The sequence below is a fragment of the Triticum dicoccoides genome, chromosome 4A (assembly GCF_002162155.2).
Source record: "Triticum dicoccoides isolate Atlit2015 ecotype Zavitan chromosome 4A, WEW_v2.0, whole genome shotgun sequence".
NCBI lineage: Eukaryota > Viridiplantae > Streptophyta > Magnoliopsida > Poales > Poaceae > Triticum > Triticum dicoccoides.
In genome coordinates this window covers 311,804,818-311,821,887 of record NC_041386.1, presented here as the reverse complement: position 1 = coordinate 311,821,887, position 17,070 = coordinate 311,804,818, and positions in this window count along the sequence as shown.

Sequence of the window (17,070 nt, the reverse complement as noted above, 5' to 3'; positions counted from 1 at the left end):
CTACGCCCGTGCCGGAGCCTGTGGCTCCACAACAGGGACTAAAGGCTTATGCTCAGCTATGGGAGCACTTGCCTTGACAGCAAGAACTTGCTTCTTTGCTGGAGCCTGCTGCTCACCAGCAAGCTTGTCGTTGTCTTCAACACCAACTTTGCCGGCAGCTTCTGGGAGCTCGGCAGGAAAATACTTGCTGGAGTTCAACTTTCTCCTCTTGTTCTGCCCAACTGATGGTGTTACTGATGGCTGAGTGATACGTCTCCATCGTATCTATAATTTTTATTGTTCGATGCCAATATTCTACAACTTTTACATACTTTTGGCAACAATATATATGATTTTCTTGGACTAACATATTGATCCAGTGCCCAGTGCCAGTTCCTTTTTGTTGCATGTTTTTTGTTTCGCGGAAAATACATATCAAGCGGAGTCCAAACGGGATAAAAAATTACGGAGATCTTTTTGGAATATATGTGAATTTTGGGAAGTGGAACCAACGCGAGACGATGCCCGAGGGGGGCTCAAGGCAGGGGGCACGCCCCAGGGGGTAGGGCATGCCCTGGACCCTTGTGGCCACCCCGTAAAGTGGCTAGTGCACTTCTTTCGCTGCAAGAAATCTAATATCCGGATAAAAATCGTGTTAATATTTCAGCCCAATCAGAGTTATGGATCTCCGGTAATTTAAGAAGCGGTGAAAGGCCAGAATCGGGAAGCGCAGAAACATAAGGAAACCCTTCTCCCATCTAGGGGGAAGGTCAAGTAAGAAGAAGAAGAAGAAGAAGGAGGAGGAGGGGGGCACTCTCCCCCTCTCTCCCGGTGGCGCCGGAACACCGTCGGGGCCATCATTGTGACGGCAATCTACACCAACAACTTCGCTGACGTCATCACCAACTCTCTCCCCATCTATGCAGCAGTGTAAAACCTCTTCTCCCTGCTGTAATCTCTACTTGAACATGGTTCTCAACGCTATATATTATTTCCCAATGATGTATGGCTATCCTATGATGTTGGAGCCGTTTTGTCCTATGGGTTAATTGATGATCGTGATTGGTTTGAGTTGTATGTTTTATTATTGATGCTGTCCTTTGGTGCTCTCCATGTTGCGCAAGCATGAGATATCCCCGCTGTAGGGTTTGAAATATGTTCATTATTTGCTAATGGTGGGTTTCTAGAGTGACAGAAGCTTAAACCCGAGTAAGTAGGTTGTTTGCGTATGGGAGTAAAGAGGACTTAATACTTTAATGCTATGGTTGGGTTTTACCTTAATGATCTTTACTATTTAGGGATGTCTGCTAGAGTTCCAATCATAAGTGCATATGATCCAAGGAGAGAAAGTATGTTAGCTTATGCCTCTCCCTCATATAAAAATGCAATAATGATTACCAGTCTAGTTATCGATTGCCTAGGGACAAATAACTTTCTTGTGACAAAAAGCTCTCTACTAATACTAAGTTAGTTGTTTCTTTATCTAAACATCCCCTAGTTTTTATTTACGTGCTCTTAATTATCTTGCAAACCTAACCTGCAACACCCTCAAAGTAGTTCTAGTTTCATACTTGTTCTAGGTAAAGCGAACGTAAAGTGTGCATAGACTTGCATCGGTGGTTGATAGAACTTGAGGGGATATTTGTTCTACCTTTAGCTCCTCGTTGGGTTCGACACTCTTACTTATCGAAGGAGGCTACAACTGATCCCCTATACTTGTGGGTTATCAAGACCTTTTTCTGGCGCTGTTGTCGAGGAGCAATAGCGTGGGCTGAATATTTTCATGTGTGCTTGTTTGCTTTGTCACTAAGTAGAATTTATTTGCTATTTAAGTTGTTCTCTATCTTTATTTATGGATGTGGAACATGAAATACCAAAAAATAGGTTTACTTGCTACTCATGGAGATGGGGAACGTCCTAAAACCCTCGATGCTCATTATGTGAAAGATATTATGCACTACTTTAGTAATCCTGAGAAAACCCCATTCAATTATATGATGGGAGACATGTTGGATCAACGTGAATACTTTAGGGATTATTGCTTGACTCAAAAAGGGAAACTATTATAGGATCAAATTCATATGTTGCATTGGTATGCTCGGCAACTATGCTTGAGATATGATTATACTTGTTGCTCTAGGATGAAGGCTCCACACCTTCCCTTTTCATGAAAATTTAATGATAATGAAACCTTATCTTCTTATGCTAATGTTAGATATGATTAGTATGATGTGGAATGAATAGAAGAATTTGTTGCTTTTAATGTTTCTTATGAAATTGAATCTTTGTTTGAGAAGTATGAAGCTTTTGATGATGATGTTTATAGGCCTGAAAATTTTGCTATACTGAAATATTGATGCATCTATTGAGAAAGACTCTGCTATCCAAGAAGAGACTAATATTTTGCAGGAAACTATGGAAGAAGAAATCGATGACACTGTGAGCTCATTACATGAAAAAGATGACGAGGAGAGCGAAGAACAAAAGGAGGAAGAGCGGATTAGCTACCCATGCCCACCTTCTAATGAGAGTAACTCTTCAACTCATACATTGTTTAATTTCCCTATGTGCTTACCGAAGGATGAATGCTATGACGATTGCTATGATCCCTTTGATTCATTTGAAATATCCCTTTTTGATGAAATTGATCCTTGCTATGCTTGTGACCATAATGCCAATATGAATTATGCTTATGGAGATGAGCTTCCTATAATTCCTTATGTTAAGAATGAAATTGTTGCGCTTAGTAAGGATAGGCCTATTATCTTTTTGAATTCTCCCAACTACACTATATCGGAGAAGTTTGCGCTTAGTAAGGATTATATTGATGGGTTGCGTTTTGCTACTACACATGATGATTTTGATAGATATAATATGCATATTCTTGCTGCTCCTACTTGCAATTATTATGAGAGAGGAACTACATCTATGACTCTCTATGTTTCCAATACAATAAAATTGCAAGAAACTGTTTATCCTATGTATTGGTCTTTACTTTATGTGCATGAACTTTGTCGTTACTTGATATATGTTACTTTGTGCTCGCTACTAAATCACAAATCATTGTTAATTAAAATTGGGTTTGATATACCTTGGTATCCGCGTGGATCCATTACTTGAGCCCTATATGTCTGGCTTAATGGCTTTAAAGAAAGCGCTACCAGGGAGACAACCCGGAAGTTTTAGAGAGTCATTTATTTCAGTTGTGTGCTTTTATAAAGTTTAAAAACAAAAAAATAAAGTGGGGATCCTTAAAAAATCAAAAAGAAAAGTGAAAGTAGGAAAGACGTGCATCGTTGAAGTGGGAGCTAGCCTTGAACTTTGTTCATGCACATGCATACTTTATGAACCTTTATTATAGAAACTTTTCAACAAAAATAATTATCCCCTTGTACAAATCCATTGTACTACAAAAATAATGGCCCAATATTTGCCTTTAGGATGATTAGATTGATTGTTTGGTTTATGCAGCGCAAAAACAGAAACTTTGGTTGTAGTGCATGGATTTTTATTTTTTACTGGAACGTCGAATGTTTCTAAAACTTTTCGCACAGTACTTCTATGAAAATTGTTTAATTTGTCCTCATTTTTCAGAATTTTGGAGTTACATAAGTATGGTAGATGTTCAGATTTCTACAGATTGTGTTGTTTAAGACAGATTCTGTTTTTGATGCATTGTTTTGCTAGTTTTGATAATACTATCAATTCTATCACTGATATAAGCCATACAAAAGTTATAATATAGTAGGTACAATGCAAAAATAAAATATGATTGACTTTTCAATAGTACATGAAGTGGTGATTTGCTTTATTATACTGATGGATCTCATGAGGGTTTTGTTAATTTTTGTGTGATTGAAGTTTTCAAGTTTTGAGTGAGATTGCGATGGATAAATGAATAAGGAGTGTCAAGAGCATAAGCTTGGGAATGCCTGATGTCTACTGCACAACCTTCTTCTTGTAGACGTTGTTGGGCCTCCAAGTGCAGAGGTTTGTAGGACAGTAGCAAATTTCCCTCAGGTGTTTGACCTAAGGTTTATCAATCCGTTGGAGGCGTAGGATGAAGATGGTCTCTCTGAAGCAACCCTGCAACCAAATAACAAAGAGTCTCTTGTGTCCCCAACACACCCAATACAATGGTAAATTGGATAGCTGCAGTAGTTCTGCGAAGAGATGGTGATACAAGTGCAATATGGATAGTAGATAAAGGTTTTTGTAATCTGAAAATATAAAAACAGCAAGGTAGCAAGTGGTAGAAGTGAGCGTAAACGGTATTGCAATGCTAGGAAACAAGGCCTAGGGTTCATACTTTCACTACTGCAAGTTCTCTCAACAATAATAACATAATTGGATCATATAACTATCCCTTAACATGCAACAAAGAGTCACTCTAAAGTCACTAATAGCGGAGAACAAATGAAGAGATTATTGTAGGGTACGAAACCACCTCAAAGTTATCCTTTTTGATCAATCTATTCAAGAATCCCTAGTAAAATAACATGAAGCTATTGTTTCTGTTCGATCTATCCTAGAGTTCGTACTAGAATAACACCTTAAGACACAAATCAACCAAAACCCTAATGTCACCTAGATACTCGAATGTCACCTCAAGCATCCGTGGGTATGATTATATGATATGCTTCACACAATCTCAGATTCATCTATTCAACCAACACAAAGAACTTCAAAGAGTGCCCCAAAGTTTCTACCGTAGAGTCAAGACGAAAACGTGTGCCAACCCCATGCAGAGATTCCCAAGGTCACGGAACCCGCAAGTTGATCACCAAGACATACATCAAGTGAATCAATAGAATACCCCATTGTCACCAAAGGTATCCCACGCAAGACATACATCAAGTGTTCTCAAATCCTTAAAGACTCAATCCGATAATATAACTTCTGAAAGCACAAGTGCTCCCTAGGTGGTTTTGATAATTGATGACAACATATCTCTTGTTGGACTAACATTTCTATCTAGCATGTTTCAGATAAATTCAACAATGGAGTGGCATGGACTAAAGGTTGTGGGAACTCCTTCAAGATGCTAAGGACAAAGGATTGGCTAAAGCTTCAAGCTCAAGACTCTTCATTTTACATTTAGTGATCCAAGATCACATTGAGTCCATAGGAAAAGCCAATACTATCAAGGAGGGATGAGGTGTTGCTTAATGAGCCTCTTGCTTCATGTGCTTAATGATATGCTCCAAAATCCTCAGCTACTTTCCACTTCCACATATGACCTAAACCCAAAGCCAAACTCAGACCTACCGATTATTCCTATCCGGCGCCACCAAGTTTCACCTGTCATAGACACTGCCAGAAACCCTAATCAGTTCGGCCTCACCGATGGGATCTTGGTCTCACCGAGATGGGCTTGCAAACTCTCTGTTACCTATTCCAATATTTTCGGTCCCACCGAGATATGCAATCGGCCCCACCGAGTTTGCTTGGTCAACTCTCTGTTTCACTTATTACCCAAATCGGTCCCACCGAGTTTGAGTAATCGGTCAAACCGAGTTTTGGATTTACCCTAACCCTAGCACATCAGTCCCACCGAGTTGATCGAGTCGGTCCCACCGAAAATCTCTAACGGTCACTAGGTTTCCCATTTCGGTCTGACCGAGTTTGTGATTCGGTCCCACCGAGATTGGTAAATCGTGTGTAACGGTTGGATTTTGTGTGGAGGCTATATATACCCCTCCACCTCCTCTTCATTCTAAGAGAGAGCCATCAGACTAAGCCTACACTTCCAGCATCCTATTTCTGAGAGAGAACTACCTACTCATGTGTTGAGGCCAAGATATTCCATTCCTACCATATGAATCTTGATCTCTAGCTTTCCCCAAGTTGCTTTCCACTCAAACCTTCTTTCCACCAGATCCAAATCCTATGAGAGAGAATTGAGTGTTGGGGAGACTATCAGTTTAAGCACAAGAGCAAGGAGTTCATTACCTACACATCATTTGTTACTTCTTGGAGAGTGGTGTCTCCTAGATTGGCTAGGTGTCACTTGGGAGCCTCCGACAAGATTGTGGAGTTGAACCAAGGAGTTTGTAAGGGCAAGGAGATCGCCTACTTCATGAAGATCTACCTCTAGTGAGGCAAGTCCTGTGTGGGCGATGGCCATGGTGGGATAGACAAGCTTGCTTCTTCGTGGACCCTTTGTGGGTGGTTGCTTCTTCGTGGACCCTTCGTGGGTGGAGCCCTCCGTGGACTCGCGCAACCATTACCCTTCGTGGGTGGAGCCCTCCGTGGACTCGCGCAACCATTACCCTTCGTGGGTTGAAGTCTCCATCAATGTGGATGTAGGATAGCACCACCTATCTGAACCACGGGAAAAACATCCGTGTCTCCAATTGCGTTTGAATTCTCCAAACCCTTCCCCTTACATTCTTGCAAGTTGCATGCTTTACATTCCACTGCTCATATACTCTTTGCATGCTTGCTTGATATGTATTGTGTATGTTGAAATTGTGCCTAAAACTCCACTCAAACCAAAAAGGCCTAAAAATTGCAACTTTAGCACTAAGTGTCTAATCACCCCCCCTCTAGACACATCTACTTCTAGATCCTACAAGTGGTATCAGAGCTTTGGTATCCATTGCCTTGGTTTAATCACCATTGGAGGAACATGGATATGTCTACCTTAGGGAGTCTTAGACATAGAGTGCCTATTCTTGATGGAGAATATTTTCATGAGTGAAAAAATGAGATGCTTGTAATTTTCAATCAATATCATTTGAACAAGTATATTGCTAGCCCTTGTGCACCTCATATTGATCCTTTGCATCCTACCCTAGATGAAGATATTGACATGATTCGCAATCTTAGAACTATTGAGCTCATCATTAGAGGATTGCCCAAAATTTTGATTGCTAGTTTGCCTACTCTTAATTGTGCCTATACTATATGGAAATTTCTTGAGGAACGATTTCCTGATCATTCCTTGAAAACTTTGGATGAAATTCTCCATAAATCTATTGCCTTGAGTAAGATGAACTCTAGTGATCCTAGTTTTGGTAATTGTCTATTTGAACTTACCAATCTTAAGCATGCTAAAGAAGATGTTGGAATCATTAGTGATATCATATTCGAAGCTATAAGAATTCATAAAAGTGACCACTTTGACGATCATTTATCTAATGAATTACCCTCTCTAGGAAATGATGAGTCACAAGATCATGATGAACATGGATACTATGATGATGATGATGATGATAGTGACTTCGATCTTGATGATGAAATGAGACATTTTGGTCTTATGGCAAATCTTCGGGGATATGAATCAGGAGGAAAGTAATGGGTTCTTGATAGTGGAACTGATCATATGAACGGAGATGAAGAGATGTTTCGTGAGCTTGCTGAAAATGACGGCCCTCGAAAATATGTCACCTTTGGTGATAATTCAAAGGGTAAAGTGGTTGGCCTTGGTAAGGTGGCCATCTCACATGATAGTTCCATTCAAAATGTCATGCTCGTTGAATCTCTCGGCTACAACTTACTTTCAGTATCTAGACTTGCTGATTTCGGTTTGAATGTCCTATTTACTGAGGTAGATTGCCAAGTATTTCGTCGAGACAATCATAAAATGGTCTTTACCGGTATGCGTAGAGGTGATCTTTACATTGTCAATTTCTCTAAAAAGGCACAACCTAAAACTTGCTTTGTTGCTAAATCCTCAAAAGGTTGGTTGTGGCATAGACGACTAGGTCACGTTGGCATGAGAAACCTTGACAAGATTATTAAAGGAAATCATATCCTTGGAGTTAACGATGTCATATTTTATAAGGATAGACTTTGCAGTGCTTGTCAAGTAGGTAAACAGGTTGGAGGAAGGCATCCCGTGAAGAACATCATGACCACAAGAAGGCCACTCGAGCCACTTCATATGGATCTTTTTGGTCCCAACGCCTACAAGAGTCTCGGTGGAAGTTCTTTTGGTCTAGTTATAGTTGATGATTTTTCAAGATTTACGTGGGTGTTCTTTCTTAATGACAAGTCGCAGGTCCAGAAGATCTTCAGAAACTTCGCTAGGAAGGCCCAAAATTAGTTTGACATGAAGATCAAGAAGGTTCGGAGTGACAACGGAACGGAGTTCAAGAACGCAAATGTGGACACCTTTCTTGATGAAGAAGGGATTTCACACGAGTTCTCAGCTACGTACACACCTCAACAAAATGGAGTTATTGAGAGGAAGAACCGGACGCTCATCGAAATGGCAAGAACGATGCTTGATGAATACAAGACGCTGAAGCACTTTTGGGTAGAAGCGGTTGAGACAGCTTGTCACGCAACAAATCTCTTATATCTTCACAAGCTACTCGGCAAGACGGCATCCGAGCTTCTCACCGGTAACAAACCCCAAGTTGGATACTTTCGAGTATTCGGCTCAAAGTGCTACATTCTTGATAAGCATCGTCGTTCAAAGTTTGCTTCTAAATCTCATGAAGGTTTTCTACTTGGTTATGGCTCAAACTCTCACACTTACCGTGTCTACAACACTTTCACCCGAAAGGTTGAAGAGACGGTAGATGTGAAGTTTGATGAATCTAATGGATCGCAAGTAGAGCAATTGCCAATTGATGTAGGAGTCAAAGACCCTTCAGAAGCAATCCAAGACTTGTCCATTGGCAAAATTCGTCCAACGGAGGTGAAGGAGAGTACTTCATCCGTCCAAGTGGAAGCTTCTACTTCACGACAAGGTGAACCAAGAATTGACACGGAAGCATCCACAAGTGGGACACACCAAGATGAAGAAGACAAGGAAATGCATCAAGACGAACATCAACAACCTCTTTCTCCACCACGACAAGAGAACGACGACGTCAACAATGAAGAAGGCCAAGAAGAAGAACAAGATGAAGAAGATGTTCAATGAAGACCGAAGCAAAAGCTCTCACGAGTTCGAGCAAGAATTGCCAAAGATCATCCCGTCGAGCAAATCCTCAATGATATACAAACCGGGAGAATCACTCGCTCAAAAACTCGTTTAGCTAACTTTTGTGAAAACTATTCATTCATCTCTAGCATTGAACCTATGAAGGTTGAAGAAGCATTGGAAGATCCGGATTGGATAAATGCTATGCATGAAGAGCTACACAATTTTGATAGAAACCAAGTTTGGACATTGGTTGAGAAGCCCGACAACAACCACAACATCATTGGTACCAAATGGGTGTTTCGCAACAAGCAAGATGAAGATGGACAAGTGGTTCGCAACAAAGCACATCTCGTCGCCCAAGGGTACACACAAGTCGAAGGTATGGACTATGGTGAGACATATGCTCCCGTTGCTAGACTTGAGTCCATTCGCATCTTACTTGCCTATGCTAATCACCATAATATCACCTTGTACCAAATGGACATTAAAAGTGCTTTTCTAAATGGTGAAATAGAGGAGGAAGTTTATGTCAAACAACCTCCCGGCTTTATCAATCCTAAGAAACCAAATCATGTTTACAAACTTCACAAAGCTCTTTATGGTCTTAAACAAGCTCCTAGAGCATGGTATAAATGGTTGACCAAGTTCCTTATTACAAGTGGTTTTGAAATTGGTAAAATTGATTCCACTCTTTTTACTAAAAGGGTTAATGGAGAACTATTTGTATGCCAAATTTATGTCGATGATATCATATTTGGTTCAACTAACCCTCTCTTCAGTGAAAAGTTTGGAAAGCTAATGTCAGAGAAGTTTGAGATGTCTATGATGAGTGAACTCAAATTCTTTCTTGGTTTGCAAATCAAGCAAACTAAGGAAGGTACATTTGTCTCTCAAACAAAGTACACCAAGGACTTATTCAAGAAGTTCAATATGCAAGAATGCAAAGGTATGTCTACACCCATGCCTACTAGTGGACATAATGATTTGACCAAAGATGGTGAACTGGTTGATCAAAAGGTTTATCGCTCTATGATTGGTTCATTGTTATACCTATGTGCTTCACGTCCCGATATTATGCTAAGTGTGTGCATGTGTGCACGATATCAAGCTGCTCCTAAAGAATGTCATCTTAAGGCTGTGAAAAGGATAGTGAGATATTTAATCCATACACCAAATTTTGGCATTTGGTATCCTAAGAGGTCTTCTTTTGGTCTTGTTGGCTATTCCGACTCGGATTATGCCGGAGATAAGGTTGATAGAAAGTCCACTTCGGGTACTTGTCAATTTCTTGGTAGATCTCTTGTGTCTTGGTCTTCCAAGAAACAAAACTCGGTATCCTTATCCACCGCCGAAGCGGAATACATTGCCGCTGGTTCATGTTGTGATCAATTACTTTGGATGACCCAAACTCTTAAAGATTATGGGATTTATGTGAAACATGTTCCACTGCTTTGTGACAATGATAGTACTATAAAAATTGGTCATAATCCTATACAACATTCTCGAACTAAGCATATTGAAGTTCGTCATCATTTCATTCAAGATCATGTTGCTAAGGGTGACATTGATCTTAAGCATGTTCACACCGATAAGCAATTAGCGGATATATTTACTAAACCTCTTGATGAGAAAGTGTTTTGCAGGTTGATAGGAGAATTGAACATCATTGATGCTTCGAACTTGGAGTAGAAACTCCATTGGATACATGCAAGACATGAGCTTATGACTAATCCATGATATATCTCTTATGATAACTATCTTATGTCTTGGATATATTTGCATCTTGCATGTTGTCTAACCCATGTAGGTGTTTGGTTGAATCTAATTCCATGAGATTGCGACTCACTCACATCTTGAGCAATCTCTACATCACCAAGACTCTACACAATGGTGGTTGAAGACAAGGAAGCACAAAACCATTCAAACATATCCTTTGACAAATTCTATGTTGAGCTTCATGATTGTCATTTTTGGATACACAAGTGCTCTTCCTTGCAAGAACTAACCCATGTAGGTAGATGAACTCAAACTCCAAGTGGTGCTCCCAACTCTTGATGAGCTACATCAACCTTGAGCACCCACACAAGTTCAACTACATGAGCAAGAACCACACCACCACCCAAGGTATGTTATTCCATCTTAGAGAAGCTTTACTCCAAGACATGAGTCAAAGCAACTCAACAAGATGTGAATACATCAAGATGCTTAAATGAAAAATGGTAACCCTATTTTGAGCTTAAACAATGAGTATGACCTATGATCAAGTGTTCTCACTTGACTCCTAAGTCAATATACTCTAACATAGGTGACTATGTCACCGCCCGACTCTAGATGAAGTTCTCTTGTGTTCTTTTCTGTGTTATTGCATTTGTCTCATGCATGTTTATTTTCTTTCTCTTTTTCAAAAAAAAACTTCATCTAGATCTTTTAGTTTCTTTCTCTTTTTCAAAAACAAAAAAAAACTCCATCTAGATTTTTCAGTCTCTTCTCTTTTCTTTCTGTTTATGTTCTGCATTTTCCGCATTTAATTCCTTGTAAATCCTTCAGGTAATTCATTGCAAATCTTTGTGAGATCCTACATGTCTAGTGAGCTGAGGTGACAAGTGTTTTTCTCTGTGTGAACTCGGTTTCATCGACTTGTAATTTTCGGTCCAACTGAATCTTTTCGGTGCCACCAAAACATACCACTCGGTGCCACCGACTTCGCAACAGGAAAAACAGTTTGCCACTTGTTCTATATTTCTTCTGATCCAGCTCTACTCAATGAATCTTGTCCTCTATAAGCATCACAGTTTTATCCATTGCTTTGTGCTGATTCTCAAGGACCAAACCTATACGAAGGATTCCAGAAAGCCCTTCTTGGAAATTGATGTCAAAGGGGGAGAGAGAGATCACATCAAAGCTTGTAGGAGAGAGAGATCACATCAAGGGAGAGAAAAAGTCTCAAGGACCAAACCTACAAGAGAGACTTCCAGGGGGAGAGAATACTCAAGGATCCCATATATTAAGGGGGAGAAAGAAATCTCCAAGGGGGAGAGAATACTCAAGGATCCCAGATGCTTGATGTTCAAGAGGAGAGATGCCACATGTCTTTTTAGGTGGGAAGACATGTTCATTTGTATCTTTCAGCTCTGATTTGCTGTTCCCTATCTTCTCCCAAGATCCCATGTAAGATTCTGGGGGAGCAAGACACCTAAGGGAAAGAAATCAGTCAAATTCATTGCATATCTTTATTCTTGGGGACATGTTGAATCCAATGTGGTACCTTGTACTCACTCTCTACATGTCATCCCAGTCTTGGTATTCTTGTGGTTTCTTTTGTTTGCTCTGGCTAGTGGATGTACCTGTGTTATCTAACTTTGTTTGTGCAGGTTCATTCCATCCTAAGCCAACTCAAGACCACAAGGTAAGTATATGCATCAAAATCATGAGTATGAGGAGTTCTTGCTTATGTACATACTGTTTGCAAGAAGGACTCATGAGCATGAAGGTTTTTTCCTTGATAATCTTTTGCTCTGATGCATATGGCCAAGATACATGTAACATATTGCCTACTCTGTCATGGTTATGCTCTCACATGCCTCTATATTTCATATTTACATGAGTGCATACATGTAGGGGGAGCCTATGCTTGTTACATGTCCTTCCAAAGCTTTACTTGTTGTTCTTTATATCTTTATCTAAAGCTTTGATGTATGCTGCCATCAATTACCAAAAAGGGGGAGATTGAAAGCACAAGTGCTCCCTAGGTGGTTTTGATAATTGATGACAACATATCTCTTGTTGGACTAACATTTCTATCTAGCATGTTTCAGATAAATTCAACAATGGAGTGGCATGGACTAAAGGTTGTGGGAACTCCTTCAAGATGCTAAGGACAAAGGATTGGCTAAAGCTTCAAGCTCAAGACTCTTCATTTTACATTTAGTGATCCAAGATCACATTGAGTCCATAGGAAAAGCCAATACTATCAAGGAGGGATGAGGTGTTGCTTAATGAGCCTCTTGCTTCATGTGCTTAATGATATGCTCCAAAATCCTCCGCTACTTTCCCACTTCCACATATGACCTAAACCCAAAGCCAAACTCGGACCTACCGAATATTCCTATCTGGCGCCACCGAGTTTCACCTGTCATAGCCACTGCCAGAAACCCTAATCAGTTCGGTCTCACCGATGGGATCTCGGTCTCACCGAGATGGGCTTGCAAACTCTCTGTTACCTATTGCAATATTTTCGGTCCCACCGAGATATGCAATCGGCCCCACCGAGTTTGCTTGGCCAGCTCTCTGTTTCACTTATTACCCAAATCGGTCCCACCGAGTTTGAGTAATCGGTCAAACCGAGTTTTGGATTTACCCTAACCCTAGCACATCGGTCCCACCGAGTTGATCGAGTCGGTCCCACCGAAAATCTCTAACGGTTACTAGGTTTCCCATTTCGGTCTGACCGAGTTTGTGATTCGGTCCCACCGAGATTGGTAAATCGTGTGTAACGGTTGGATTTTGTGTGGAGGCTATATATACCCCTCCACCTCCTCTTCATTCGAAGAGAGAGCCATCAGACTAAGCCTACACTTCCAGCATCCTATTTCTGAGAGAGAACTACCTACTCATGTGTTGAGGCCAAGATATTCCATTCCTACCATATGAATCTTGATCTCTAGCTTTCCCCAAGTTGCTTTCCACTCAAACCTTCTTTCCACCAGATCCAAATCCTATGAGAGAGAGTTGAGTGTTGGGGAGACTATCATTTGAAGCACAAGAGCAAGGAGTTCATTACCTACACACCATTTGTTACTTCTTGGAGAGTGGTGTCTCCTAGATTGGCTAGGTGTCACTTGGGAGCCTCCGACAAGATTGTGGAGTTGAACCAAGGAGTTTGTAAGGGCAAGGAGATCGCCTACTTCGTGAAGATCTACCGCTAGTGAGGCAAGTCCTGTGTGGGCGATGGCCATCGTGGGATAGACAAGGTTGCTTCTTCGTGGACCCTTCGTGGGTGGTTGCTTCTTCATGGACCCTTCATGGGTGGAGCCCTCCGTGGACTCGCGCAACCATTACCCTTCGTGGGTGGAGCCCTCCGTGGACTCGCGCAACCATTACCCTTCGTGGGTTGAAGTCTCCATCAACGTGGATGTAGGATAGCACCACCTATCCGAACCACGGGAAAAACATCCGTGTCTCCAATAGCGTTTGAATTCTCCAAACCCTTCCCCTTACATTCTTTGCATGCTTGCTTGATATGTATTGTGTATGTTGAAATTGTGCCTAAAACTCCACTCAAACCAAAAAGGCCTAAAAATTGCAACTTTAGCACTAAGTGTCTAATCACCCCCCTCTAGACACATCTACTTCTAGATCCTACAACTTCAAAGGGAAAACTCAATCCATTACAAGAGAGTAGAGGGGGACAAACATCATAAGATCCAACTATAATAGCAAAGCTCACGATACATCAAGATTGTGCCAAATCAAGTACACGAGAGAGAGAGAGAGATCAAACACATAGATATTGGTACATACCCTCAGCCCTGAGGGTGAACTACTCCCTCCTCATCATGGAGAGCGTCGGGATGATGAAGATGGCCACGGAGAGGGATTGCCCCCTCCGGCAGGGTCCCGGAGCGGGTCTAGATTGGTTTTAGGTGGCTACGGAGGCTTGCGGTGGTGAAACTCCCGATCTAGGTTATTTTCTGGAGGTTTTTGTATTTATAGGAATTTTTGGTGTCGTCTGACGTCAGGGGGGGTCTCCGAGTCGTCCACGAGGGTGGAGGGCACGCCCTACACCCTGGGCTCGCCCTCCTATCTCGTGGATAGCTCGGGACTCTTCTGGCCCAACTATTTTACTCCGAGGGCTTGTTTTGGTCCATAAAAAATCATCAAAAATTGGCACATCAATTGGACTCCGTTTGGTTTTCCTTTTCTGTAGAACTCAAAAACAAGGGAAAAAACAGAAACTGGCACTGGGCTCTAGGTTAATAGGTTTGTCCCAAAAATCATATAAAATAGCATATAAATGCATATAAAACATCCTAGATGGATAATATAATAGCATGGAACAATCAAAAACTAAAGATACGTTGGAGACGTATCAAGCATCCCCAAGCATAATTCATGCTTGTCCTCGAGGAGGTAAATGATAAAAACAGAATTTTTTATGTGGAATGCTATCTAACCTAATTTTTAATGTAATTCTCTTTATTTTGGCATGAGTGTTCAGATTTAAAAGATTCAAGATAAAAGTCTAATATTGACATAAAAATAGTAATACTTCAAGCATGCTAACCAAGCAATTATGTCTTATCAAAATAACATAGCCAAAGAAAGATTATCCCTACAAAATCATATAGTTTGGCAATGCTTCATTTTCATCACACAAAATGCTCCCATCATGCATAACCCCAATGACAAGCTAAGAAATTGATTCATACTTTTTAACGCGCTTCAGCCTTTTCAACCCTTACGCAATACATGAGCGCAAGCCATGGATATAGCACTATAGGTGGAATAGCATATGATGATAGGGGTTATGTGAGAAGACAAAAAAAGAGAAAGTCTCACATTGACGCGGCTAATCAACGGGCTATGGAGGTACCCATCAATTGATGTCAATGCGAGTAGTAGGGATTGCCATGCAACGGATGCACTAGGGCTATAAGTGTATGCAAGCTCATCTAAAGAAAGTAAGTGGATGTGCATCCAACTTGCTTGCTCATGAAGACCTAGGGAATTTTGAGGAAGCCCATCATTGGAATATACAAACCAAGTTCTATAATGAAAATTTCCCACTAGTATATTAAAGTGACAAAATAAGAAACTCTCTATCATGAAGATCATGGTGCTATTTTGAAGCACAAGTGTGGAAAAAGGATAGTAACATTGCCCCTTCTCTTTTTTCTCTCATTTTTTGTTTGGGCTTCTTTGGGCTTCTTTTTTTTACTTGGGATTCTCTGGCCTCTTTTTTATATAGTCTCCACATTCTTTCCTCCCATGGGACAATGCTCTAATAATGATGATCATCACACTTTTATTTACTCATAACTCAATGTTACAACTCGATACTAGAACAAAAATATGACTCTATGTGAATGCCTCCGGCGGTGTACTAGGATATGCGATGAATCAAGAGCGACATGTACGAAAGAATTATGAAAGTGGCTTTGCCATGAATACGATGTCAACTAAATGATCATGCAAAGCAATATGATAATGATGGAGCGTGTCATAATAAATGGAACGGTGGAAAGTTGCATGGCAATATATCTCGGAATGGCTATGGAAATGCCATAATAGGTAGGTATGGTGGGTGTTTTTAGGAATATATAAGGAGGCTTATGTGTGATAGAGCGTATTGTATCAAGGGGTTTGGATGCACCGGCGAAGTTTGTACCAAATCTCAAGGTGAGAAAGGGCAATGCCCGGTACCGTAGAGGCTAGCAAATTGCGGAAAGGTAAGAGTGCATATGATCCATGGACTCACATTAGTCATAAAGAACTCATATACTTATTGAAAAAGTTTATTATCCCTCGAAGCAAAGTACTACTACGCATGCACCTAGAGGGATAGACTGGTAGGAAAGGACCATCGCTCGTCCCCGATCGCCACTCATAAGAAAGCACTCAAAGAACACCCCATGCTTCAAATTTATCACACAACGTTTACCATACGTGCATGCTACAGGACTTGCCAACTTTAACACAAGTATTTCTCAATTTCACAATTTCCCAACTAGCATGACTCTAACATTACCATCTTTATATCTCAAAACAATTATCAAGTATCAAACTATTCAATGCACTCTATATGAATGTTTTTATTATAACCATCTTGAATGCCCATCATATTAGGACTAATTTCATAACCAAAGCAAATTACCATGTTGTTCTAAAAGACTCTCAAAATAATATAAGTGAAGCATGAGAGTTCATTAATTTCTTCAAAACAAAGCCACAACCGTTCTCTAAAATATATAAGTGAAGCACTAGAGCAAACAACAAACTACTCCGAAAGATATAAGTGAAGACCAATGAGTAGTTGAATAATTATACAACTATGTGAAGACTCTCTAACAATTAAGAATTTCAGATCCTGGGATATTATTCAAATAGCAAACAAAACAAAATAAAATAAAATGACGTTCCAAGCTAAACACATATCATGTGGTGAATAAAAATATAGCCTCAAGTAAGTTACCGATAGACGAAGATGAAAG